This window comes from Microtus oregoni, unplaced genomic scaffold (assembly GCF_018167655.1).
Source record: "Microtus oregoni isolate MIOR12 unplaced genomic scaffold, Mior012 000004F_ref0000308, whole genome shotgun sequence".
Lineage (NCBI taxonomy): Eukaryota > Metazoa > Chordata > Mammalia > Rodentia > Cricetidae > Microtus > Microtus oregoni.
The window spans coordinates 28,525,836-28,551,381 of NW_024543063.1; the positions used below are offsets into that span (position 1 = coordinate 28,525,836).

Consider the following 25,546-nt stretch of genomic DNA (forward strand, 5'->3'; position numbering starts at 1 on the left):
GAAGATGTTTTCTAGAACTCGTCTTATCCTCAGGGTTCCAATTATTGTGATCCCTCCTTCTCCCCCAGACTCCAGCGTGGAGAAGCCTGAGCGACTCTTGCTATGGTAATTAATTGGCAGGAAAATCAATAATTGAGTGAGAAGTCTCTCAGTCAGTGGTGACAGAAGACAGCGCAGTGAGATGCTCGTGAACTTGGGAGATGACACTAGAATGAGGGAGCTAATTGGATGAATTTACATACTGCGTGCTTCTGTATTGTCCTGCCCTGCTAGTCAGTCAGGAAATCCACGGGAGACTCACAGAGACCCAAATGTGCAAACCTCTTAACTGTCTGACCCTCGGGAGGAGCCTTAGTGAATATATCTGACGTCATGAGTTAAAAAGGACCACCTTTTGCCTTGCCAGTCTGATGATGAGACAATGTTAGCGCCCTTCCTTCCTTCCTTCACAGACCCAACTCTTCCCCATTTATCTGCCCCTATGTGCTTTCTCATGGGAGCTGCTGTCTTAATGTTGTTGTTTGTAGATACTGACTCTGAGCCAACTCAATCCCAGGGTTTTTATTTGTAGTTTGATTTTTTTTCCTTACAAATTATCAAGGCCCTCAAAGACGTTTGTTTATGTGAGTTCTGTCAGTAGCCACCATATTGGCAATAATAGGCAAATGACTGTAGAAATCACTGTTTAGGCACAAGGGAAGGCTGAGACTAGCTCAAAGGCAGAACCCTTGCACAGAGTCCCGGTTCCAGTCCCTGCGCTGCAAACCCAGCGAGGCTGGTACCAGCCAGGGCCCAGGGGGATGGGTGCTTTTCAGAAGAATTACTTTTTGCATAAAAAGTGTGCCATTTCCATTTCCCTTGAAGACAGACACTTCATTTCTCTTCTTTAAACTGTCCCGGCCATGGCCTCATCGGGTAAATACTCAGTTGGCTCTCAAGTGGCTGATATATCCTGGGAGAAAGCAACTCCCTGGCTCCTAGGTCAGTCCCAAGGTGTGGTCCCTTGAGTGACATCAGGATGCTGAAGGAAGGCACCTTCGGCCAGCAAAGTGATAGTAGGTACATGCTCTGGAACCCTAGGGTCAAGGTTTTACACAATTATTTTTATTTGTCCCTGAAGGATATTGAAGGAGATAGCCTATTTAACTCTTTTAAATATTTTTTTTGAATTTGAGATTATAATATAATTATATCATTATTCTTTTCTTCCTTTCTTCTTTCCATATCCTCCTGCATTCTGCCCCTCTTGCTGTCTTTCAATTTCATAGCTTCATATTCTCTCTCTCTTTGTCTCTCTCTCTCTCTGTATTCCTAAATACGTAATGCACCTTGCTCAGTCTCTATAATGTTACTAACCATTTGGTATTGGATACCCAGTCCGTGTGCTGATTGCTCTTCCCTGAGGAAGACTGTTTCTTACATTCTCTCCTAGTTGCCCGCCATTCTTGTCTAGGGTTGGGGCCTTGTGAGCTTTCTCTTGTCCACATTAGTGTGTCTGTTAGTGTCTTCCTTGTTCAGACCGTGCTTAGGCAGCCATATTGGTAGGATGTCATGAGTCTAGCATCTGACTTTCCTAGGAAGCACAGTCTTGCAGTGAATGCTCCCCATTCCTGTGTTATGAGAATCTTTCTGTTCCCTCTGTGATGATCCCTGAGTCTTAAGTTTAGGAGTTGTGTTGTATATGTTAAAATTTTATTTGTATGTGTGTTTGTCTACATGTGTATCTGTATACCACATGTGTAGTACCTATGGAAGCCAGAAAGGGGCATCAAATCCTCTGGAACTGGAGTTATCAAAGTTGTGAGCTGCCATGTAGATGCTAGCACCAAGCCTGGTTCTCTGCAAGAGCAGTTAAGAGCTTTCTTATCTGCTGAATCATCTCTCCAGCTCATTCATGCATTTAGAGACAGAGTCATGTTTTATGGCCCAACTTGACTTTGAACTCAAGATCTTCTTGTCTCAACCTTTCAAAATTTTGAGAGTCAGAATACTGTCTCACCATGCCCAGGTTTTATTTTTGTTTTTACTGCATTTTGGCAGGTAGATGACCAAGTAGTTTGGTGTTATTACCTTGCCTTGTGTTCCTAGGCCTTCCTTTAACATGCAGTTGCTTTTATACTATTGATCTAATGAGGAAGTCGGTCTTGAAATTATTGAAAATAGTTGGACTTTGTATATCCATTTAAAGAGCCCCAAGGGCTTCCTGTGGTCCGTGTTCACTTAGTTTGAGATCTGCAATCTTAAGGTACAGAGCGGGTGCTAGAGAACAAGGCTCATTTGGTAACATTTTTTTGGAAAAGCATGAGGATGTGAGTTTGAGCTCTTGTTCAAACAGTGGTGTCTGCAGTCCTGCACCATGGAGGCCTAGGATGCAGGGCCCTGTGGCTGATGGCTAGCCATGTAGCCAGCTTGATGAGGGCTGACTTAGTGAGACTTCATCTCAAAAATAGAGTGTAGAGTTATAGAGACACCTGATATTGACCTCTGACCTACACACACACGCACACACACACACACACACACACACACACACGCATGCGCGCACACGCATGCGCACACGCACACACACGCACACACACACACAAAATGTGGTAAGTGAAAAGGACAGGATTTGGTAAATATTAATTCAGTATCACTGAAATAGACAGGAAATCTGGTGTATATGTGTAGCTGGAGTCCACATGAGGCATTTAATCCCCCTGCAGCAGTGCTGAGAGGTGAGGCCTGAACGGGAAGACCCCAAAGATTGCTGAACAGGTGCTATCTTTTGGGGACTGGCTGTGGGACACTTTCTACCGCGTTAAGCCAGCATGGAAGCCCTCCCGTATGTGGTCACATGATCCTGAGCTTTGCAGATACAGAGCCATGAACCAAATAAACTTCTGTGTGTAAATGATGTGGTCTGTGGTGTTTGTTATAGCGCTGGTAGCTTATGATAGACAGGTGGGCACCCACTACTAAAGCATGGCACCCTAACCAGGGACATCAGCAGGCCCCGTTCCCTGGCCAATAATTCAGTGCCTGGTACCCGACTCTGCAAAATCTTTGGTAGTTTAAATAAATTGAAGGAGTTAGATCTATAGATGGAGGGCTTTGAAACAATCAATTCTGTGTTAGTGCATAAAGATGAATCAAGGATAAATATGTGATGTAATTAAAAATAATAGTGTTCTGGATTGTTCCTGACTGACCCTCCTACCTTCCTGTGACCCTGTCCTCTTTCCTCTGTCCCCAGTTCTACTTGTCTTGCTCCCTTAACCTCCAATCACCTGAAGTACAACTGCAGCCTTCTGTGTGCAGAACTGGAAACCTTTTTTGTGCGGCCCCATGCCTAGAAGGACGTCTTCATTCCTATGAGTGTTTCTCTGGTTTTTCTGCCTTTGACAAAGCCTATCCTGGTTTGATTTACTCTTGTCCTGAAGCCATTGGGGTAGCAGGTTCCCTCTGAGTTAGTATTTTGCCCTACTGCATTCTTTTCTAAAGGTTGCTGGATTTGTGACTTCAAGAAGGGCCTCTTCCAGGTCTGGGGCATGCAGGCTGGAGGGACCATGTGGCCTGAGTCCCACAGCCTCCCACCCGAATCTAAATTGTACATGTAGATGGGTGTTGACAGTCTGCAGGTGTGGAGGACCGGAACCTAGTGATGTCATGCTCTCTGTCTAATTGTGTTCCCTGGGGCACACACAGAAGGACCCTGGTTCCCGGCGAGAGGGTATGGACCTGGATTGGAAGCCACGTCTCCCAGCTGGACACTGTGCTCTGAGCAGCAGTTGGGCTCTTCCTGTGCTGGCTGGTGAAGCCACACTGAGCCATCCTAAGCTTCTTTTGGTGTTGGCCTCATGTTCTGAAATATTCCGACTGTGTTGCCCTACCTGGTTGGCTGTGCGTAGTTATTATTTTTGCAGATTAGAGCACCACCTTTTCCAGTCTTTCTCATCACATGGTTTCCTACTTCAAGCTGTGAGAGATTTAATTCAGTTCTGTGGGCGTTTATGGGGTGTTAGCAAGTTGGTAGCTGCACTATTACAAACCTGCCTCCTTGTTTTCCATGTTGCCTGAAGCCTTTGATTTGCATGTTCCATGCCAGTGCTCAGCCCTCCTTTCATGGGTTGTTGAGGCTGAGAGCCTTGTCGCGGAGAGGAGTGGTCCTCGGTTGACTCTTCCTCTTTGTTCTCCTTGCCTTGTCGCAGCGCTGTGTTTTGCTGTCTGGTGTGTACACAGGACTTTGTCTGGCAATCTGTTGGCTCCCTTTTTAGAGTGGGAAGTCAGGGAAGTGGAGGGAGAGAGAGGATATTAGAGGAGAAAATGACTCTTTCCATTGCTTCTACCAAAGCAATAGAGTACACTCAACTGGCTGTTTACAGAATTGTAGATAAATATGATAAAAGTCACATCTTCCTGATTACAGTGAGTAATCAGAATGGACGGTAAAAGACGATTCTCTTGCATTACATCTCCAAAGGTTTCTTGGAATTTTCCTCTCTTACCATATATTTGGTTGCAGAACTTCAGTGTTAATGTCAAGTGATGACCTAAGCCCCGGGTGTACACGTAAAGGTTCAGATCTGAGCAAAAGGAACTTAGGAGGAGCCCTGTTCTGTTGCGAAAATATTCGGTATCTGTTAGCCAGAATCTCCCCTCCCCCCATGAAAAAACAGGTCCATAATTTTCCATGGTTACGTTCATTCATTCTCTTACGGAAGTGGTTTAGTTTGTGGGAGATACATCTGCATGAGTTTATTTTCTCTTTCATAACTTTCTTTTTTTAATTGTTTTTATTGAGCTATATATTTTTCTCCGCTCCCCTCCCTTCCACCCCTTTTCCCTTCTACCCTCTCCCATGGTCCCCATGCTCTCAATTTACTCAGGAGATCTTGTCTTTTTCTACTTTCCATATAGATTAGATCCATGTGTGTCTCTCTTAGGGTCCTCTTTGCTGTCTAGGTTCTCTGGGATTGTGAATTGTAGGCTGGTTTTTCTTTGCTTTATGTCTAAACGCCACTTATAAGTGAGTACATATTATATTTGTCTCTCTGGGTCTGGATTACCTCTCTCAATATGATGTTTTCTAGATCCATCCATTTGCCTGCAAATTTCAAGATGTCATTATTTTTTACCTGCTGTGTAGTACTCCATTGTATAAATGTACCACATCTTCTTTCTCCATTCTTTGGTTGAGAGACATTTAGGTTGTTTCCAGGTTCTGGCTATGGCAAACAATGTTGCTATGAACATAGTTGAGCACATGTCTTGTGGTATGATTGAGCATCCTTTGGGTATATACCCAAAAGTGATATTGCTGGGTCTTGAGGTAGGTTGTTTCCTAATTTTCTAAGAAATTGCATACTGATATCCAAGACGGTTGTACCAGCTTGCATTCCCACCAGCAATGGAGGAGTGCTCCCTTTACCAGGCCTCCTCCGGCAGAGCTCATGGCACATTTTGATTTGTGTTTTGGATGAATGATAAGTCAAGCGTGTACCGAGAGATTCATATGGCAGTGAACTCTGCCCCTTTGGGTGTGTAGAAATAGAGATAGCACAATTGGGAGAATTTCAGCTGGAGCCTGTTGTGAACGCCTATTGTGAATACCTACAGGTGTTTGGTTGAGTCTGTCTTTTCGTAGTTTACTATGGTTATTCTTAATCTGCATCCTTAAAATAGAGAATACACTTGGATTTCACAAATATGCTTCATCCTCTTCATTCTCCGCTGACTTGGTGAGCACCACTTCAGGTTTACTCTCTAGGGCGCCCAGGCTGAACACGTTCAGGGCATTGTAGAGTCGGAGCTCTGATCAGCCGCTGCCCAGAGCACAGCACAGCACAGCAAGGCTCTCCCTGTGCTGCACTTGATCATGGGTGGTCCAGGGTTGGAGCAGAGCTCAGCTCTTAAGATAATGAGTATGAATGGTATCTTTTCGTTTTTTATGTTTTGCTTGTCTATAAGCAAGTGCTAAAGCAAGCTAGCAGATGATTATACAACAGCTGTGCAGGCCCAGTCAGGGGTCTTTGTTGTGTCTGGGTGGGGATGCCTGCACTCCGTACTTCCTGACATGGAACGTCCTATGCATGAGCCTGTGGCCCTTTACTGAAGTGTTTTACAGGCCAGGTGCAGGAGATGATGCTTCTGCAGGTGCTGCAATGACCTCTCCCTACTCCACCCTGTGCCAAAGCAAGTGTGAAGAGCAACTGTCTGGGTATGAGAATGAGGGTGGCCGAATAGGGAGCTGGGCAAACAGAGGGTAGGAAGGCTGCCAGGCCTTAGCTGGCTGCCTTGCCTACACATTTGGCTTTTGTGGTCATTATGGGATAGAGCTTTGTGGCATTACTGTAGCAGGAATCTATTGGTTCTGAGGTTTTCCTTATTCATTTTGCTGTGGTAAATGCTTTAGGCAGAGAATTTCCTGTATCACATACGGTAATGATAGTAATTTATTTTTATTATTAATTCCCAAAATTCACAAAGAAGAATTAATTTAATAAATTTAGGGGGAGAGGATGAAGATACTGAACTCACTGCAGTGGCATTAGCCAATGACTTTTGAGGGTAAGAAGCTCCCCGGTTATGTTTATTCATTTTTACCAACTATTTGTCGATTGCCTGTTACACCTTAGGCTCCTGCCTATCAAGAACTCACTGTTGAATGCAACAGACATAAAATAAATCATGTAAGAGACTGAAAATTGAAGCAGAAAGTACAGTGGGGAACAAGGGCACCTGGAAGCTCTATAGCGGTGTTCTCTCCTGGAGATGTCAGAGAAGTGGATAGTGGGGACCTTTGAAGTCATGGAAGATGCTGCATAGAACCGAGAGGGCCTTGTGAGGTGTAGGGCTAAGAGAATGCCTGTGAGCTGCCTGTGAGCTCATCTTGGACTGAAAGAGTGCCCTGTGAGATGAGAGACAGGGCTGAGATTAGCGTCATGTGAGGCGAGGAGCTCGCTCCAGAGCTGAAAGGACGCTCCTTATGAGGTATGAGAGACGATCCAAATCTCTGATGTTTCCCTATTAGTCCTAGCCGCGTTGAGACGGGAGTGGCGGGTCTGACTGAGCGTCTGCCCGGTGAATACCGTCCCCACACTGTCTGGATGAAGGTGGGCAGGCCTCTCTGCTTCTGCTCCACAGTCTTTCCTTTGCCCTGTGGTGTCTTCCAGTCAAATATGTCTTCCTCTTTTCCAGGGAGGAGTATCCCACGAGAAATTTATTTTGGTGCCATCTGAGGTCACTTGGATTCTTTCCGTGGGAAGCCTGGCTTCCTGCACTAGGCAGTGAAATTCTGGTGCCAAGAATTACTCTTGGTGTGGAGAGCACATAGGTCTGCATGTGGGTGCTAGATGTGCTACATAAATATTGGTTGAATATTGACTGCTTCAAAGGGTCTCTGCGTCCAGTGTCTCTTCCTTTCCTGAGTAACTGGAAAAGAACCAGAGTAAGGATATGTCCTTAAGCCACCCAAGTTGCAGTATTGTTCACATTGGGAATCCACAGGGTTCTAACCTGCCACAGTACACAAACAAGTGTGTGTGTGTGTGTGTGTGTGCTAGCCTGGGTGAGTGGTCAGCATGTTAAGCACACACCATCATCTGGAGCCTTAGTGTCCAAAGCACATTTCCAGGAAGGGTGATGTCATCTAATGTCCATGTACTAAAGTCCCCTGGGACCAGTAGTTCTAGTGAGGATGATCTGCACCTAGCACTAAACTGTTCATATTCTCAACTTGTCTTCTGAGGTGTGAGGGCTTTGGAGGCTCATGAGTACTGGGCTGGTGTCCACTGCTGCCTGTTCATGTCATTTCTCAGGTTGGTGAAGGGCATGAGGTGGCCATGCCCAGTTGCATAGGATGCTGAGGGGGAAAAGGTGACCCCTTTATTGACTGTCAAAGCTTTTGGGCCAAGGGCAGAAAAGGACAGGGCGTGGTTTGGCATGCCTGGTTTTGCCTTAGAGAGATCTCGGTTTATCAACAAAGAATTATCATTTCATGGGGTTTTTTGTTGTTGTTGTTGTTTAATTTTATTTTTATGAAGCAAGGTCTGTTGAATGGCTTGGGGTCCAGCAGTTCTGACAGGAGCACCCCGCCATGCCTGCCTTTTCCCTTGGGTCCTGAGCTCGGGTCCTCCTGTTTGCACCGCACACACTTCACCTGCGGAGCCATCGCCCTAGCCCCAGGGATTTTCCTGTTACAATAAAACAACAAAAACAGAACACAAGCTGGGTGGTGGTGCTACACACCTATAATCCCCGCACCCAGGATGCAGACGCAGAGGCAGGTGGATCTCTGTTAGTTCGAGGCCAGCCTGATCTACAGAGTGAGTTCCAAGACAGCCAGGGCTACATAGTGAAATCCTGCCTAGAAAAAACAAAACTGAAAAAGCATGGGATAAAACCGGACTCACTGAACATAGCGGACAATGAGGACTACTGAGAAGTCAAGAACAAGAGCAATGGGTTTTTGATCCTACTGCACGTACTGGCTTTGGGGGAGCCTAGGCAGTTTGGATGCTCACCTTACTAGACCTGGATGGAGGTGGGTGGTCTTTGGACTTCCCACAGGTCAGGGAACCCTGATTGCTCTTGGGCTGATGAGGGAGGGGGACTTAATTGGGGGAGGGGGGAGGGAAATGGGAGGCGGTGGCGGGGAGGAGGCAGAAATCTTTAATAAATAAACAAATAAATAAATATAACATAACCTTCCTTGGGTGCTGGCTTTTGCCGATTGCCAACGCGGTTGTCTTCCTACCAGTTGGAGGAAGAGCTAGATAGAATGACTGTATGTCAGTGCTGGATGCACTTTATCAGAAGCCCCTTCTTCAGGAAACCTGCTGGTAGGAACAGGGTGTGGGGGAGGGGCGTGTCTGCATGGTTGGTTTCTGTGCGGAGCATCTTGTGGTGTGTCTCAGCACAGACAGAGGAATGCAGACCTTCCTGCCCCCCTATTGTGTCCCAGTTCGTGGCAGTAGCTGGAGAAGACAGCTCTGCTGAAAACCCAGTTTTCCACCCCCATCTCACCTCCTGGAGAGCCCAGACAGCCCTCGCCTCATTAAGCCACCTGTGAAGGATGAAGTACCGACAGGCTCCAGAGCCTCCATTGCTACGTGGAGAATCTGTGGCTTCCTTTCCTGCCCGTAAACAAAAGCAGCCAGCTGAAAGAGTGGGCATTGCGTATTGCGGGATGCTTGCTGCGGCAGAGGAAGGAAAAGCCCTTTTCCAGAATGTTCGTTGTGTAGGGCATCTCACTATAAACTACAGAAAACAGAGTAACACAGGAGGGCAGATGTGAAACTGACTATAAGCAGTAGAATTTTGTAGACGTAACTTTGTATTTATGTCGGGTTTTATAGTTTATGCATTTGAGAACAGAACCCTCCTTAGAGGAAAATGGAACCTTGATTGCTGAGAAATATTGATGCTTCAGAGATGCCTCTCTTCCAAATTCTGGATGATCATACTGTGTTCGCAAGAGACACGTGTCGTTTGCAGTGCACTAATGACTCCCACATAGGTCTCCCTGGTGACTGCTCAGTGTGTCACACGTAGCCGCCCTCTTGCTCATCCTCTGTGTCAAAACCTTCACACGCACAGAGTGCTGTTGTCCTGTTGCGGTGCCTAGGAGGTGGGCGCTTGCCTAGTGGCTGCTGTGAGGTGGGTCGGTGAACACTTGACATTACCTAGTTATTTAATGTTAGGACACCTTGGATAAATACTTTGGCTTTGGGGGAGGTTATATTGTGGTAAAAGAAGCAGTTTGGCATTATCAAGTAAATTGATATTTATGTAGCTGTGGTGTTTGTCTGTCTGTGGTTTTCTGTAAGACTAGAGTTCCAAACCTGGTAAGGCAGCTTCCTCATCTCTCCTTCCCTCACCCGTCCTGCTTCTGCTTTGCGTCTGCCCTCCTCCAGGAGCCCCTTGTAAGAGAAATTGTCTCAGCCTTTGTCCCTTTGTGACCCGTGTATCTTACTTAGCAACCCTCAACATTCATCCATAATGGAGCAGATGTCAGAATTTCCTTCCTCCCTGAGGCCGAATAGAATTCCATTGTATGAATGGGCCTCATTTGTTTATTAGGCCATCAATGGACACTTGGGCCGGCTCCAATGTCCGCCTGTAGGAAAGAGAGCTGCTGTTAACCTGGGCTGACACATAACCTGGTTCTCAAACTGTGGGTCACGGCCCTTTTGGAAGGATCAGCAGCCCTTTCAGTGGCTCACCTAAGACCATCAGAAAGCACAAATATTTGCCTTATGATTTATAGCTGTAGCAAGATTAAAGTTATACAGTAGCAACAGAAATAATTTTATGTTGTGGAGGGGGAGTCACCAACAAGAGGAATGGTACTAAAGGGTCTCAGCATTAGGAAGACCGAGAACCACTGCTCTAGAGCCTGCTTCAGTTCTTTGGGGTGCAAATCCAGGATCCCACGGCAAGGCTGAGGAACCCACTGACTGGGCTCCTGACTGTGTAGCTCCAGTTCCAGAGAACCCAACACCCTCGGCTGGCCTCCAGGGTCACTGTATGCTTGTGGTGCGCATACAGGTAGGCAGCACACTCAGACACTTGTAGTAAGTCCTTACAAGTATTTCTTGAAACGATAGTACAGAAGGGGTGTTGTAAAAACTGGCCATAAACCTTTTGCCTTCTGTTATAAACAATGTTTTTCAAAAATAACTCCACCAAGGCAAGCGTAGCAGTGTGCGGCTGTCTGCGTTTGCAGATCTGCATGCCTGCAAGCAGAGCAGACAGCTGGGTTCTTTTACCTGCTCCTTTGGTCAACCTTTGACACTATCACGTGTCAACCTCAGGAAGCTCCATTACAGGCTGTGAGAGGAGGGAGGGGAAGGAAAAAGATAAGATAATGCTTTTGTGCCGTTGACGAACCTGATCTAACCTCCTGGGGTCCCCGGAAGGAGCTCGGGTCCCAGGGATTCTGCTTGCACGGAACGCTACTGATGAAATTTACCTCATGAATCTGACCAGATCTCTTTCTTCTTCTGCAGGTTCTCGCTGCAGTCTGTGTAAGCTCCAGGCTCTGCACCGGAGGCTGCGGTCTTTCTAGGTAAGCTGCTGCAGGCTGCCATGCAGACCCGGTTACCCACCACAGCTGGGTCCCAGTAATGGTTTTTTGGAAAGGCTGTGTTCTTTCTTGGTGTATTGGATGTTGTGGGTGTTTTCACTTGCAGCAGATGTGGGGAGCTGGGTTGGTGGGGTTCACATAGGCTCCTTTGAACTTTGGAGTTGCCTAAATGGGGAGATGGGGAGAACTTCTTCTAACCAAGTTTCTGATGAGTTCCTGTGGGTGTCTGTGTTGTGTGTATGAGGGTCTGCATTTTATTATCAGCTTGTACAAGTCTACACAAAGAGTGTTCCATAAGTAAGAGAGACTCAAGTGAGCATATTGTGGGTAAAGGGCTGCTTACCCTTCCTGGAGGACACAGGACATGGTGGGGCATGCTAGGAGGAGCTGTTCAGAGTCAGCTGGATGAGGCAGAGAGGACAGATCGTCAGCTAACCCTGGATGAGGCAGAGAGGGCAGATCGTCAGCTAACCCTGGATGAGGCAGAGAGGACAGATCGTCAGCTAACCCTGGATGAGGCAGAGAGGACAGATCGTCAGCTAACCCTGGATGGGGCAGAGAGGACAGATCGTCAGCTAACCCTGGATGGGGCAGAGAGGACAGATCGTCAGCTAACCCTGGATGGGGCAGACAGGACAGATCGTCAGCTAACCCTGGATGAGGCAGAGAGGACAGATCGTCAGCTAACCCTGGATGAGGCAGACAGGACAGATCATCAGCTAACCCTGGATGAGGCAGACAGGACAGATCGTCAGCTAACCCTTTTAGCCTGGAGTCAAGGCTGCGCTGTCCCCTTCCAGCCGGAAATGAGATAGATCTGTGAGGGGCCTGTTGGGGGTGGCCACCTAGCACACAAGGCCTCTAACCTATGTCAAACCAGTTCCCATTCTCCCGTGTCCTGCCTCACACGTGTGTGCACACCTCCACCTCACACGTGTGTGCACACCTCCACCTCACACGTGTGTGCACACCTCCACCTCACACGTGTGTGCACACCTCCACCTCACACGTGTGTGCACACCTCCACCTCACACGTGTGTGCACACCTCCACCCACACGTGTGTGCTTTCTGCTTTTACCCCAGAGAACCTCAGTGTCTGTTTGCTAGGAATAAAAGAACTGTGTGCATTTGGGTCACAGTGGTTCAGTTATCAACCTTGAATTATTTAATACCGACTCATTTATGCCCCCATCTGTTATCAGCAACCCAGGTTTTTCATCATTCGTCCCAGAGTGCCCTTCATGGCATAATCCACCTCCATACAGTGTCCAGTCCAGGGCTTTCTCCATGCACAGGGCCAGTGCATGAGGCTCATGTGTGGGGAGACTATGGAAGTCTCTTTGCGGAGAGAAGTGAATGCCGAGGGTTGGAGGCAGAGGGACCCGGTGGCTTCTCTGACACAGCTGTGATCCCTCCTGACGGGAGCCGGAAGACTCTGTCCATTTCCTCTGCTCAGGGAAGCACTTGAGCCTGAGTGAGTTGTGCTGTGGAAACAAGACTGCAGGGAGGTGCGGAGCTTTCCAGCACAGGAAATAGCGGGAGGAAAGACCCTTGCCTTCCTTCCAGTGCTGTGGACTCCTCCTGCTGCGTGACAAGTCAGCTGTCAACGCCAGGTGGACACAGATGAGGACCCTCTGGCGTTTCCTCACCTTGGAGAGCTGTGGGAAGCAGCTGTGCCCTGGTTTCTCCAGCCTGCAGGGTGTCCAGGGTGTCTTTCCAGACCGAGGCTTAGTGGGCGGGTAAGCATGGGGGTAGTGTCCTGGGCAGGTCCTACAGTGTGCTCAGGTGAGCGGCTCTGAATCTGCTAATGGTTTTAGGGATCTGTATTGTGTCAGAAATCATAGTTTATGTCAGTATATAAAGATATTTCATGCAACCCAGAAACACGAACTAGAGAATGTCCCTGCGTGGAAGCACGCTCCGAAGGAGATCTGCGCCCACAGACTTCCTGGAAATCTAGTCACATTTACAGCCCAGGTCCATTTAGAAAGTGGAACTACCTGGGTGTGGTTCTGTGACCTTTGATCTCAGAACTCAGAAGCAGAGGCAGGTGGGAATCTGTGAGTTCAAGGCCACCCAGAGCTGATAGTACCCACCCATCCCACCCCCAAAAGAATTAATAGCTCAGTGGGCGAAGGCATTTGCCCTGCAAGCCTGGCAACCTGAGTTTAGTTTCCAGAAAGCACATGGTGGAAGGAAAGAACTGACTCCCACAGATTTTCCTCTGATCTCCACATGCACGCAGTGGTACATGTGTGTCTGTGCCTGGCCAGTACACACGTATGTACACACGTGCACCTGCAAACCCATGGAATGTGCCATCCTGCTGTGTACCAGATGGGCAGTGTGCTTCACTTTGGGAGTGTTTACAGTCCTGCTATTAAGACGTCCTTCTGTGTATCCCCTTAGTGAAAAGCCGCTGAATTGGCTCTTAGTTTCTGAATGCGAAGGCTGGGCTCTGTCACAGAACACATTGTAATTTCATAAGCTGTTTCCTTTCTCTGGCTTGTTTGTTTATGTGGCGTGTTTGTTTGGTGGCAATGGCAGTGGAAGGTTTCGTGAAGGAGGCATTCACTGAGGAACAATGGGGAGCGCTCAGACTTTGATTCCTTAGTGAAATAACTGTTTTTGTTCTGTGGAGCTTGTCTCTGTTAATTAACCGTGTGTCTGAGAGCGGTTGGGAGAATCCACCACAGCCTGAGTCACCCCGCCCAGGCTCTCCTGCCTCCTGCTTTCTCTGGGCCAGGTTCTTGAAGATCTTGGGGCTTTTGGTTTTCTCCACACCTGCCTGGCCACTGTGAAGGGCTGTTAGGGAGATGTGAAGAGAGAAACAGAGCATGCACCACGGCGTGGGAACCATAGAAGTGGATCTGCTGATGAAAGTCTTTGTTTATATTAAACACAGTGGGGTTAGCAGCCGTCTTTGCCCGGAGTCTATTTCTATGTACCCCATTGTGTCCTTCTGCTAGAGAAGACGCCAAAGCCCCAGAATGAGGGAAGGGTTGTTCTGGCTGGAGGAACTCGGGTCTGGTGCTAGGGCTGTCTACTTTGAGCTGTTTTGGCTCTGGATATCTGTAAACAAATATGTTAGTACACGGACTTTGAGTGGTGGCGGCACATACCTGTACTCTTAGCATTCAAGAGTCTTTGGCAAGAGGATTGTGAATTCAGGAACAGGCTGGACTACATATGGACACATTGTCAGAGAGAGAGAGACAGAGAGAGAGAGAGACAGAGAGAGAGAGAGAGAGAGAGAGAGAGAGAGAAACAGACCCACATACACGAGCATACACCTCAAAAGTGAACTTGACGGAACCTAATTTAGTGAGAGGAAAGTTAGTGTTAACGTGACGGCAGCAGCCTTTGCCACCAGACCCTCCGTAACATTAATTTATTTAACCTCGGCCAGTTTGCCTGAACTGATTTTTTGTTTGGTGCACCCAGGGCCTTGCCGTATGCTTGGTAGACATTGTGTGCTTCACTTTCCATATAAGCAAATTGCACTGAAGAGCCCCACCCCAGTCAGTAGCCTCTGGGAGGGGCAGGTCTGGGTGAAGCTGGGAGTCTCCCTGTCCCGCCAGGAAGCAGTGTTTATAGGTGGGCTGTGGGAGCTTCTCCTGTGGTGATTGCTGGTGCTGGACCTCAAGACTGGGCTTGGAGAAACAACCATACAACAGTCTCAAGCTTTCTGTCAGATTTTATTAACGGGACACTTACTGCACCAATATAGCTACTTAACTATTTTTTTTTTCCGAAGAAAAATTTAGCTAGATTGATTGTTGGTAACATGCTTATGACCTGTTATGTCCATGAAGCATAATCACTCTGTTTTGAAGGGCCTCCAGCAAGAATTGAATCTGAGCCAGATGGGACTGGCCATGGGCAGGCAGCACAAGGGATCCTGAATGATGTCTTCCATCACGGAAGAGATGGCGTACATTTTATGGCCTCCTTCTGTTCCATGCCTGCCAATCAGTACATTTTCCATTCTGCTGGTGGGAGCGTCAGGTGGGTGGCTACAGCCGGTTATAGCCGCTTGGTCTCTAGGTTGCCTGTGTTATCTTTGCACTTTTCCGCTTTAGGTTTTAATAGCTGGGAGCCTGCTAAGCTTCAAGGTACAGTACCAGAAGCTGAGTCTGGCTCAGAAGTGACCTAAGATAATCATGGCTCTGGACCTGCAAGCATTCCCCATTGATGGGGCTGTTATTGGTGGTGTTAGGGTCAGCGCCTGAGCCCTGGCAGCCCTAACAGCCTCGGCTCAGCTGCTCTCCTCAATAGACCACTTAGAGGGACAAGTGACAGTGAAAAGCCAAGAAAGGAGATTTATTCAGTGTGGCCACACTGAGAAGAGGAGCCCAGATGCCCAGTGACCCCTCCCCGAACTTCCATTCTTCAGAGCTCTGACAGGGGCTTAGGTTGAATAGGGGATAAGAGGTGTGCATAGCTAAGCAGTGCTGGTCCAGGTGTGGTCCCGCCAGTCACCATTGTCTCAGCTCCAGTCTGTCCTGCTTGGTGGTCTGCTGGGTTGTCAGACTGGATGACTTCTCTTCCTGGGAGTTGAGCTCCTCCTCGGACTGGCACCAGGCATCAGCCTTTGCCTTCATGAGCTGGGACATGGGAGGTAGACACAGATGTCTGCAGAGCAGGGCAGTCACAGGAGCAGGATCTCTCCTGGGCATGGGTTTAGCCTTCTGCAGCTTCTCTGCTGCAGTGTGTCCTCTTCAGAGAGCTTCAGCACACAGTCACTTTCACATCTTGGGCTGGCCCTGTGTCCACAGTAAAACTTCATGGCAAGGGTTCGAACAGTGTATTGAAAGAGAAAATGTGACTGTTGGGTCAGAGTCGGGCTTGGAGGAGGTTGAATGTGGCTTTTAAGTTTTCCGTTTGCTATGAGTCCCCCGTTTCACGGTGCTGTCTGTTCTGTCCAGTTGTGCACTCCACAAGGGCGCTTGGCTTCCTGGTTGTATAGACCATGAGGCTTCAACCTTCACAATGGTTCACTCTAGACTGGTGTGTGTGTGTGTGTGTGTGTGTGCGTGGGCACACACACACACGTCTATATGCAGGTGCACATGCTTATATATCCTTGTGGAGGACAGAGCACCCTCAAATGTTAATCCTGAGGTGCCTTCCACCTTGTTTTTTTATTTTTGTTTTTTTGTTTTGTTTTGTTTTTTAGATGGAGTCTCTCACTAGCTCGGAGAGAGACTCTCTTTAGCAACAAACTTGTTGGCCATTGAACCCCATAGACCCACCTATCACTGTCTCCCCGAGCACTAAGTTTAGGACTGTGTACATCTGTGCTGGATTTTTTTTTTTTTACATGTGTTCTTGAGGTCAAACTCAGGTAGGTCCTCATGCTTGCATGGTAAGCACTTTGCCCACTGAGCCCCAGACTCCAAAGTGCTTTTGTTGCCTGCTTTGGTGGCTAGAGCAATGGCCCTAGCTGTGTCAGGGTCTCTGTGTGCCGTAAACTCTGAGCTGCCCACTCAAGGAACTTTTTCAAAGAGTTAATTGGATGTAAATTATGTCATATATGCATTGGAGGAGGGAACTCACGCTGCAGTGCACGTGTGGCGGTGAGACGACACCTTGTGCTGTCACTTTCTCCCCCTCCCTTTCCATGGGTTCTGGGGATGCAGCTTTGGTCACTAGGCCTTGCAAGCACCTTTACCTGCGGAGCCATCTTGCTGCCAAGAAACTTGAAAATCCTGGTGTTTGATATTTAGGAGCGGGCTCAACAGTGAGTTACCAACATCTGGGTGACTTCTGGAGGCAGTGGAAGTGGAGAAGCTGCTTTGGCGCAAGGGAAAATTAACATGAACAGTAGTAATTGTCATAATGTAGACATCACACGTTTAAGGCCACTTCAAGGGACAAGAAAGTTCTCTTTAGTGGCCAAGAATAAGTGATGTCATAGGTCCATTAGCAGCCTGCCCTCTCTTCTTCATGGGGAAGGGTATAAGGGCTGAGGTGGTTCACCCTGTGGTCCAAGGACACAGAGTCTGGGGGAGTGTCCAGGGAGGAAGGCAGCCAGCTCCTAGAGCCTGGTGCAGAGGGAGCTCCATCCTGCCCTCCTCTCCCCACCCTTTGTCTATTGTGTGAAGCTTAGCTTGCAGGCTTTACTCTCCTGAGCTGCCTGCCTGGGAGCCACACTATTTTTAGGCACTACTCCACACAATAGGTTTATAAAAAGGCTATTGAACCTTTTGAGGCTGCTGTGTTCTGTCTGACAAGGCTGAGTTACGAACAGGTTTCCCGCCTCACTCTTCAGGAGTGTAGGATTTTCTCTTCTTCATCTTCTTTCTTCTTTTTCTTCCTTGGAAGTCACCAGAGTGACTTGGAGATCGGGGTTTGGCGGTCTTGACAGGTGGGGCCAGTCTGCAGGGCCCTCCTGTGCCCTCTCCAGCTCCGCTTCATAGGTGTTGGTTGAAGTTGCAATTTTTTTTTTATTTTTCCTCCTTTTCCTTTTAAAACGTGCTAAAATATGCACAGTTGGTGCATCTGGGAAAAGTGAACAGGGAGGTGTTTTCTCTCTGAGTCTTTTGTTTCTTGAGTTGTTTTTTCCAAGGAAGGGATCCCCTTGTCTGGGCCTGAATGACCAATCAGGAATGCAAGCACTGTTTATTACTTTATGTTGTTTTTAAAAGCCCACTTGGGTGAGGTCTATAACTAGCTCGGTTGGCAGCATGCTTGTCTGAGCATGAACGAGGTCTTGGATTCTATCCCTCACGCACAAGCCAGGGTGGTGACCTAGGTGTAACCCCAGCACTTGGGAAGCAGAGGCAGGAAGATGACAAGTTCATCCTTGGCGGCAGTGTGCTCAAAGTCAGCCTGGTTTTTATGAGACCCTGCCGGAACAGAATCAATAGGAAGAAGAGAAAAAGCAATTGGATCTTGTTAGTTTCTTATTTTAGGCTCTGAATTAGTTTGTTCATCAGGATGGAAGAACTGACTTGCCATCCCTGAAATGGAAAAACAAAACAACACACACACACACAACTCATAACACCTGATGCTCTCGTGTGCCCACAGGATAGATTGGTCATTTCTTTCCCTTGGTATCTCTCAATAAAGATGCTATTCCAAGCAATTTACTGGACTTGTGCTGTGCAGTTGACTTTTTCAAACGCACAACTTCATGGAGACGATTCTCAAACTAGTTTTCTTCTAGGCAGCTAGCCAAGTGAGGATTTTCTTAGCATTCCTTGTAGGGGTTGGGAGGTTTGCAGTTGTATGATGACCTTGCAGTGCTTGCAGAGGGGGGTTAGAACCACCTCTGGCTGGCCGTTACATTTGTGTAATTCTCCTGGCATTGGGAGATGCTCCTGGGATGTCAGCCACCGTCAAGACAGGTGTGCAGCTTGGTTGAGGGCACCACTTAAGTTCACCTGGCCCCTGAGCCGCCCTTCCACTTGCCTTCTCCGGTGTCTCTCATTGTCCACTTGTCAGTGGCCTGGCTGGCAGCCAGTTGGCACTGATGCTTCGCTCAGGGCTCCTCGGGTGTTTGGCTCTATGGAAGCTGTTTAGTGATTTTAAACAGCATCTCTGCTCATAGATCCATTGTCAAGGTCACTGCACACAGCATCCTGTATCCCCTTCCCTGTTACCTCTGATGTTGATTCAGTAGTCATAGGGTGGGACCCGGAAGATGAAATTTCCACCAGGCCCTCCTGAGGGAGTTGTCCATGTGGACCATCAGTGGTTGAACCATAAAAACCTAGATAACAAATAACTTACCCAGGGTAAGAAAGGTCCAGCCCATTCATTCCTCTTTGTTCGTACCTGTTCGCAGTGCAGAGTGCCTGCCCCACAGGCTTCTTAGGTTGCCCACCCAGATGGAGGAGATGGCTTTGCTTGTCGATATTTTCTGTTGCTGGAGGAGTCAGGTGACACAGGGTCATTGTGTAGATTGCTTGTCCCACCAGCCCCAGACTACTCTCTTTCCATGGAGCTGGTCTTCCTCCTGGGGAATGGGAGCTGGGAATGCCTAAATGAAAGGACTCTTCATACAAGTGAGCAGGGATGTTTCCCCTACAACACCTGTGGGTCTTGATCCCTTTAGCAAACCTCTGTCTCCAAAAATATTTACAATATGATTCATAACAGTAGCAAAATTACAGTTATGAAGTAGCAATGAAGATAATTTTATGGTTGGGGATCACCACAACATGAGGAACTGTATTAAAGGGTCACAGCGTGAGGAAGGTTGAGAACCACTATCCTAGAAGATTCATTAATGACCCAGGGGGTCTATATAGTCCAATGGTTGAGAAACTTTTGAAGGGTCTTATTTGGCCAAATAAGCCACTCTAATAGCCAAGTTATCAGTTTCTGGCTGTCTTCCTGGTGTCATGCTTGTAGCTAGTATGTTCAGGTGAAGGGTCTATGGTACAAGTTGGAAAATGGCATTGCAGCCATCATACTGTTACCCATATAAGAACAGAGACCTCTGTGTGTATGTGTGTGTGTGTGTGTGTGTGTGTGGTGTATGTATATATTCATGTGACTATGTGCACATGTGTGCATGCATGCACATTTGGAGGTAAGGGTTTATGCCATGTGTCTTCCTTGATAACTCTCCGGCTTCTATTTTGACAGACAATCTCTCACTGAGTCTGGAGCCTGTTGGTTAGGCTAGGGTCGCTGGCCCTAAGCTCCAGGATCTGTCATTGCTGGGATTATAGACGTGGGTGCTGGGGACACAACTCAGATCTGCGTTTTCCACGGCAGGCACTTTACCCACTGAGCTGTCACAAGCCTTTGGTTTAGTTTTTTAAATGTAAACTGAATTTCTTTCCTGGAAGACAAAGTTTATTAAAGGGGATGCTGGTACCTGGTGGTTGAGCTCTGCAGAGGGGAAAATGTTGATTCAGCCTGGCGGATTCCCGGTGGCATCTTCATACTCCCAGGGGCCAGCAGCAGGCAAGTTGGCTTTGGCTCCCTGCTGGGTTGGGAGAACTACTTTCTGGGGTCCACTGGGTAAGTTCAGACACTCTGCTACTTTATATAATTGCAGTCGGTCCCCCACCCACCATGGGATGAAGACCCTGGAGTGTGAAATTAACACATCAAGTGAATTTGATATTGCAGTAGCCTTGGGCTGGTTTTTGCAAATTAAATTTTGCAGAAATTAGCGTGAGCCTTGCAAAGGCGCATTAATTTAATGCTATCGACATTGAACTACTTCCTTGCGCTTCTACCTCGAGATGGAGAGGATGGTTTCGTGCTAGGATAATGAAGGACCCTGGCTGTGTAAATTTTCTGTTTGGTGAAAAATGCCATGGGCTGAAAAGGATTGCCCAAGTCAAACTCCACCCCATTCCGCACACATTTAAAGATAACGTGAATGTAAAGGCTGAGGAGGTGCAGCAGCCAGGAGAAATGAATTTCCCAGAGACTTTCATTAACTGAACTTCAGAAAAAAGAGTTGATTTTTCTTTCTGAGGTGGATCTGCATCTCATGATAGCCAAACTCACCATCCCGGCAGAATGCCAATGCCTGCATAGAAATTCAAAGTATAGAGAGGGTTGCTCGGGCACCTGGAGCCCAAAGCAGGAGTCAGCTGTGCCGTGGCCTTAGGGCTGGGCTGCCTATCCAGTAGTTCAGAGTCTCTTTCTGTCTGGATACCAAAACTTGCTCTTTGGCCATGTCCCATGCGTGTGCTCCAGGTCCTTTTCTTGGCTTGTCATGTGTGGAGGCCAGAGATCAACTGTGGGTTTTCTCACTGTTTAACATTTTAAAAATTGTGTATGTTTGTGTGTATGCTTGCTTATGCAATGTACCAGGTGCCTGCAGGGACCAGAGGAGGGTGTTGGATTCCCTGAAACTGGAATTACAGTTGTGAGCTGCATGTTATAGGTGTGGAAATTGAACCCGGGTTCTCTGGGAGAGCCTCCTCAGGACATGACAGGTGTGGTAGCACCTGGGTTTTTATTGGGTGCTGAGAATCTGAACTCTGGTCTTCATGCTTCAGTGGTAAGTCCTTTACCAACTGAGCCGTCACCCCGCTTCTCTGACCTTTTCTGGCATTACTGTTACTGTTAATTAGGATATATGCTTAACTTCCAGGGTGGAGGCTTTTGTTGTTTTCAGTTTGAATCCCAGTGGCTCATCCCTCCTTCCAGGTCCTGTGGTTGGGAGGAGCGCAGGTGACTTTCCAGGGAGGGTCTGTTTGCTCAGTGTGGCCGTGGCATGTCCGTTTCCAGGGCCTGCTCCCCATGCCAGCACTGCCCTGCTGGTGTGGAACTGTGATTCACATAAAAAGCCTGCATCAGATACTTGAATTTGTTATTTTGTCTGTGGATTGGAGATGTGGCTGTGGTCAGGCAGGTACCAGGTGACTCTTGCCCTCTTGAGCAGTTCTTGGCAATAATTTATCTAGCTGGCTGTAGCGGCGTAAACGAATGCAGACAGAGTGTAAAAATATATATATAGCTTTAATGTAGAAATAGACTTACAGAACCACCGTTCCCGCGGAGACCAGGAAAGCAGAAGCGAGCAGCTCGGAGCTTGCTCGCCAAATTTATAGGCAGACATTAGCCCGAGGCGAACACGCCCCTTAAGGGGCGGGACTTATCCCTACATCTCCCCTTTTTGTCTAAATAAGACAGAACTAAACCAAATACAACTACATACAATAACAACAAATAATAAATACAACAAACAATATTGAGAACAAAAGCTTTGCTAAACATTCTATCTCAAGAAGTCCAAATAATGTAAAGAGTAACTACAATTATATAATCTTCAACTCAGTCAAAGATCTGAGAAGGGAATAAACACTACTCAACAAATGAGATATATCCAAAATGTGCAACAATTGACAGAGACAACTGACTACCTGGGCAATCACCCAAAGTCTCGTTTGCAACGTTGAGTCAACCAATTTTGGCTAAGGCCTAACATAACTGACATACCATTATTAAAGGCAAGGAACTTTTCAAAACTATCTTACCCTGTCTTGGCAGGATATGACAGTCCTGTTTTATCCATTGATGCACGCTCTGTATCTGTGTCAGTGGTTGAGGTATGGGCATTTCTTTGCCCAAAGGCCAGTTCTGCCAAATAGAAAGGCTCCAGATGGAGTGTTTTTGGTGCTCAACATTCTCTCGGGAATAGAGCGGTGTTGCCAGGAGCAATTGTGTCTCACTATCACGAAACTCTGAGTTAGATTAAAGGCCATTTTCTACAGCTCTTTGAAGAGGTTGAAGATTATCTATCTATACTGAGTATAATCTCTATATATCTAAAGAACCTGCTTAGTCTAATTATAAATGACAAACTTAGATGACAATTAGTCTATATAATTCTCAATATCTATCTAACTTAAAGACTAAGACAATAAACGACTGTGAAACAAATGAGGACAATGACCTCCAAATATAAACAATGTACAAATATACATTGCAGTAGGTAAATATATATCAATACACAAATATTATATAAGTATCTTAATCAGAGGTAGAAATGTACACTGCAATATGGTAAATATATACAATATATATATCAATACAATATATGTCAATACATAAAAATGTTTTAAGCAGAGGTAGAAACATGCATGCGTACAATAGTCCATATAATTTAACTTTGTTTCATTATACAAGAATTGATACCAATATATTTGTCTAAAAGCAGTAACTCAAAATTATAAATCTATTATCCCATCATTCCCTCTTTTTTTTTTCAAAATGATCCTTGAGCTTATAAAATTCCTCTCCCAACCCTCAATCATATACTAATTATAATCAACCCCTAAATGATGTCCCTAAACCCAAGGGCAAACTTTACTGGGAGAGGGGACGTCGTTCTCTAGAATTACTTCCAGCTGTCATAGGGGCGACGTTCTTTCTGGGGGATCCTGTGAAAGTAAAATGATGGTTAAATTTCAAGATAATGTCTTTTAAAATTGCAAATAGTCTCTGAGTATTTTCGTGCAGGTCTGGCCAAAATGTTGTATAAGATGTGCACCATTTTTGCTAACCAAGTTGGAACTGTCTTGTGCAGCTGGTACCCAAAGCAGGTCTTGTAGTAGCGCTATCAGTATCATGACGTCATATCAACCAGGTGGAGTTGTTGTTATGGGGCCCCATCTTCTTCCTGGAAACTTCAAATGTCACTTCAGGAAAAACTCATTGTTCATTATGAAAAACTTAAACATTAATCATATAGACTATATATATATATTCAATGAAAGACATGATAGATATATTCAATGAAAAGTATGATAGATATGAAGAGAAGCAAAGATGTTTTCTAAACTCATATTTCTTTCTGTCCCATATCATGGCTCTTGACATGAGACAGAAACTCCAGAAACTCTGGGTTTTTCTCTTACTAACAGGCTTGGAATTGGAGAGGGACTGAGCCAGAGTCCAACTTCAAAACCAGCTTTATAAATTTAGAAATATGGTTTAATATTACTTACACAACCCATTCAGTTGTCTTGATATTTCCTATTGGGCAGGTATTTTTCCATCTGTCAGTATCCAAACATCCAGGGTCCCTTGAATTTCTCAAAGATGAGTGTTTTCCTGTGGAGATAAGAACAGAACCCTGCCCCCATTCTATATGTTTTTCTTACCACCTGTATGAATATCATCGTTGTGGATGAGTTGTCATTTCTCCTTTCCAAGAGGTTTCTCCTCTTCAAATCGAAACTTTATTAATTTTGATGGTATCCACAATTTTTCTTCTCCTGTGGAAACAAGAGCAAAACCCCTTCCCCAACGTAGCACATCTCCTGGCTTCCACTGAGAGGTCAGCACATCTTTGAAATAAATCGGTTGATTTAGTTCAGCAGACTTTTCCATTATCCAATGTCTTTCTGCTGCTGTCGTTCCTTTCTCATTAGCGTTAAGAAAATTCAAGGTTAGTAAAGCATTATGTAATCTATTTCTGGGGGTATTTTCAGTCCCTTTCTGTTTGTTCAGCATATCCTTTATAGTACGATTTGATCTTTCTATAACTGCCTGACCTGTAGGATTATTTGGTATACCTGTAATGTGTTTTATATTATAATAATCAAAAAAGCGTTTCATTTTCTTAGATACATATGCTGGACCATTATCTGTCTTTATTTGCGCAGGTATACCCATGATGGCCATAACTTCCAATAAATGTGTGATTACTGAATCAGCCTTTTCTGAGCTCAGGGCAGTAGCCCATTGAAAACCTGAATATGTGTCTATGGTGTGGTGTACATATTTTAATTTGCCAAATTCTGCAAAGTGGAACACATCCATCTGCCAGATTTCATTCCTTTGGGTGCCCTTTGGATTAGCCCCTGCAGGCAGTGGCGTTTGGTTATAGAAAGAGCAAGTAGGGCATTTCTTTACAATCTCCTTAGCTTGTTGCCATGTAATTGAAAACTCTTTCTTCAAACCTTTGCTATTAACATGATGTTTTTTATGAAATTCAGAGGCTTGTAGCACACTACCAATCAATAATTGATCAATTTCTGCATTACCTTGTGCTAGAGGACCTGGCAGACCCGTATGGGATCGGATGTGTGTTATGTACATAGGGCAAAGCCTGTTCCTGATCAAATCTTGAACCTGGAGGAACAATGAGGTTAGTTCAGTATCATCAGGTATAAATTCAGCAGTTTCAATATGTAAAATAACTCTTTCTGCGTATTGTGAATCTGTAACTATATTAATAGGTTCTTTAAAATCCCTTAGCACCATAAGAATGGCATATAATTCCGCCTTCTGGACAGAAGTATATGGACTTTGTTCCACCTTATCCAAGTCTTCTGATTTGTAACCTGCCTTCCCTGATTTATTGGCATCAGTATAGAATGTACGGGCTCCAGTTATTGGAGCATCACGGATGATTCGAGGAAGAATCCAAGAAGTTCTCTTTATGAAGTTAAGCCGCTTGCTTTTTGGATAGTTGTTATTAATGTCTCCCAAAAAATTAGCACAAGCTCTTTGCCATGGTTCATTATCTTCCCATAATTTCTTTAGTTCATCAGCAGTGAAAGGCACTATAATTTCTGCTGGGTCTATACCTGCTAGTTGACGAAGTCTCAGCTTGCCTTTTATAATTAACTCAGAGACTTTTTCCACATAAGTTTTCAGTTTCTTACTTGGTTTATGTGGTAAAAAGATCCATTCCAAAATAATATCATCTCTCTGCATTAAAATTCCTGTAGGAGAAATTTTTGATGGTAGTATGACGAGAATACAATCGAGCTCTGGATTCACCCTGTCCACATGTGCCTGTTGTAATTTTTCCTCAATCATTGTCAGTTCCTTTTCTGCTTCAGCTGTTAATTCTCTGGGACTGTTTAAATCCTTATCACCATCCAAGGTTTTGTTCAAATGAATTATTAGATCAGGTGTTATTCCAATAGCTGGTCGTAGACTGGAAATGTCTCCTAACAGTCTTTGAAAGTCATTAAGAGTCCGTAGGCGATCTCTCCTAATTTGTGCTTTTTGTGTCTTAATTTTTTGCAAACCTATTTTAT

General features: G+C 46.0%; 1 protein-coding gene across 3 annotated transcripts in view; it reads left to right on the forward strand.

Annotated features, from left to right (window-relative positions):
- Sipa1l2 (signal induced proliferation associated 1 like 2) overlaps nucleotides 1-25,546 on the forward strand; it is a 166,594-nt gene that overhangs the window by 38,257 nt on the left and 102,791 nt on the right. For all 3 annotated transcript variants that reach the window (XM_041649909.1, XM_041649908.1, XM_041649910.1), the window contains exon 2: nucleotides 10,992-11,050. The gene's annotated coding sequence lies outside the window, so the exon portion shown is untranslated. The remainder of the gene's footprint in view (nucleotides 1-10,991; nucleotides 11,051-25,546) is intronic.